The following is a 2,873-nucleotide window of genomic DNA, read 5'->3' as shown; positions in this document are numbered from 1 at the left end:
TGTATTCAAAGTGGTTGGGATAGATATATAGTTGCATTCTCTTAATGAATAGAATGATTTGTTCTAATGGTGTTTGTAAATAGGATCACAAGTCCACATCTTGTACAGCAATTATCCACTAAGAAAAATACATGCAGTGTATTATTTGTTGAAACTGTACTTTCGATTTGATTTGAAAGTGTCTCATTGCTATGTGCTTATCAATAAAACTTTTAAAAGAAAAAAAAGAAGTCAAACATCTTTTCCAGGAAAATTACAGTATTCTGGAAAAAGAGATTGTAGAGGATTTCAGAAAATGGAAAATATTCCATACTCCTGGATAGGAATAACCAACACTGTAAAGATGGCAATACTCCCAAAATTGCTGTACAAATTTAATGCAATGCTTATTGGAGTACCACCAACATACCTCACAGAGGTAGATAAATCTTCCTAAAATTTATCTGGAATGAGAATAGACCTAGAATAACAAAGGCAATCCTGGGCAATAAATACAAGGCAGGAGGCGTTACAGTTCCTGACTCGAAATTATACTACATGGCTATTGTGATAAAGTCAGCATGGTACTGTCAACAAAATAGACCTGAGGATCAATGGAACAGTTTAGAAGACACTGAAGGCCCTATGAACACACTCATCCACCTTATCTTTGACAAAGGAGTCAAAAATACTCACTGGAGGAAAGACAGCCTCTTTAACAAATGGTGCTGGAAATAACTGGCTATCTACATGCCGACAACTCAATCTTGACCCAGGTGTATCACCATGCACTAAAGTAAAGTCAAAACGGATTAATGATCTAAACATGAAAGCAGAGACACTGAATCTCTTGGAAGAGAAAATAGGAGGAACTCTTGAACACATTGAGGTAGGCAAAGAGTTCATGGACAGAAATCAAATCGCACGGGTAACAGTTGAAAGAATTAACAACTGGGACCTGCTCTTACTGAGTTTTTTCACGTCAAAAGAAATTACCAATAAAGTGAAAAGGCAACCCACATGTTTGGAAAAAAATCATGACAAATAAGTGCTCACACAAAAGTCTGCTCTCTAGAATTTATAAAGATCTAAAAAACAGTAAGGCCCCAATATTTAAAGACCCAATCCAGAAATGGGCATCCAAGATGAACACATGCTTCTCAGAGGATGAAATTAAAGAAGAGAATAATTACATGAAAAAATGTTCCACATCACTAGCCATCCGCGAAATGCAAATTAAAACAGCATTGAGAAATCTCTTCACTCCAGAAAGAATGGCTATCATAAAGAAATCATCCAACAACAAATGTTGGAGAGGCTATGGGGAAAAAGGAACCCTTTTCCACTGCTGGTGGGAATGTAGACTAGTGCAACCGTTATGGAAATCAGTGTGGAGACTCCTTAGAAAAGTTGGACTGAAATCCAATTTAAACCAACTATTCCTCTGCTGGGAATTTTCCAGGAGGTTCTGAAAACACCATATCATAGGGATATATGTGTGCCTATGCTTATAGCAGCACAATTTGTGATAGCCAAATCCTAGAAACAACCAAGATTCCCATCACCTGAGGAATGGTTGAAAAAGATGTGGTATTTTTATACAATGGAGTATTATTCAGCTATAAAGTATGATAAACTCGAAGCCTTTATATTGAAGTGGATGCCACTTGAAGATATACTCATAAGTGAAATAAACCAGATTCACATGTGTAAATATCATATAGTTTCCCTAGTATAAGAACTCAGAAGTAGAAATACAAATAGAAAGGTATAATTCAAGTAAAAACAAAGCAGGATCTCAATGACTAACTAATCAATCCAGGGAAAGGAGAAGAGTTAGGAAACACGACAATGTCAAGCACAGTTATATGTAGAAGATGGGCAAGGCAATGATCCTGAGAATCTCCAGAAGATTTTTTAATCTAGCAGTTAATTGGAAAGATTCTCAACCTGATTAACTACGTATACTGATACCTGTGAAATAAGCAACTGCACTGCAATTATAATCTGTAATAGTAGTTTCATGCTTGGAGTGCCTGTCATTCTAGTCTTCTGAATATTGGCTTGTCATGACATGCCAGTTGCTGCTGTGCTGTCTCTCAGGTAGATGACTGTTCAAAATGAAGTAGGTAGTAAATGAAGGCCAGAGTCAAGAAAAGGTACATTGTGGGACTGTCGTGCTTCAAGATTGCATATGGTTAGATTTTTGTACTTATGTGTAAACATAAGAATTATATAATTCTTTATGCCTATTTTAAAAAATATATTCTAACTTTAAATTTTTTTTTCATCACAATCTTTAGGGATTTAAAGTTCAACATATCAATACTTGATGAAAAATACCTGTTCCTTATTATGCCTAAGATGTTTGACATTCAGACAGATAGTGAGGTTAAGCTAACAGCCTAGGTTGTATGGTAATAACAATAAGCTTGTCTTCTGGAGCGTTAACAACCTAAGTTTGCAGACCAAAATTAGAGAAAAAGGAGGGGCGCACAGAAAGCCAACATTTTGGCCCTAGCATTTTGGCCAACATTTTGGCCCAAGGTCAAGTAGGACTCAGGACATATGAGAACTTGTACTCTAACGTCATATAACTCAGCAGTGTCCCAAATTTTCTGATCAAGAAGATTATGGGGCCAAAGAGGAAAGTGATCGACGATGTAGAGTGTGCCTAAGGAGAGTCACTTGGAGATAAAACATTCTCTCAGGCTTTCACAGAGAGCACATTGGCCAAGCAATGTCCGTGACTCATCCACATGGCTGACACTAACAAAGGTTCTACATTCTGAGGTACAGGATCTCAGGATAAATACTGAGGGGATTTCACTGACCTTATCAGACCCAAAAGCTGCAACTCTTGTTGCATAGGTCCTGCTTTACCTTGGTCTTAA

The 2,873-nt window shown here is 37.0% G+C and overlaps 1 protein-coding gene across 1 annotated transcript in view; it reads right to left on the bottom strand.

Moving 5' to 3' along the window:
* LOC101586237 (tyrosine-protein kinase FRK) overlaps window positions 1-2,873 on the bottom strand; it is a gene marked incomplete at its 5' end in the record, with an annotated part of 35,037 nt that overhangs the window by 16,500 nt on the left and 15,664 nt on the right. The window lies entirely within an intron of this gene.

The sequence above is a fragment of the Octodon degus genome, unplaced genomic scaffold (assembly GCF_000260255.1).
Source record: "Octodon degus isolate 3935 unplaced genomic scaffold, OctDeg1.0 scaffold00363, whole genome shotgun sequence".
NCBI lineage: Eukaryota > Metazoa > Chordata > Mammalia > Rodentia > Octodontidae > Octodon > Octodon degus.
The sequence above is the reverse complement of the archived record's forward strand: the minus strand, read 5'-3'. Positions and strand labels throughout refer to the sequence as shown.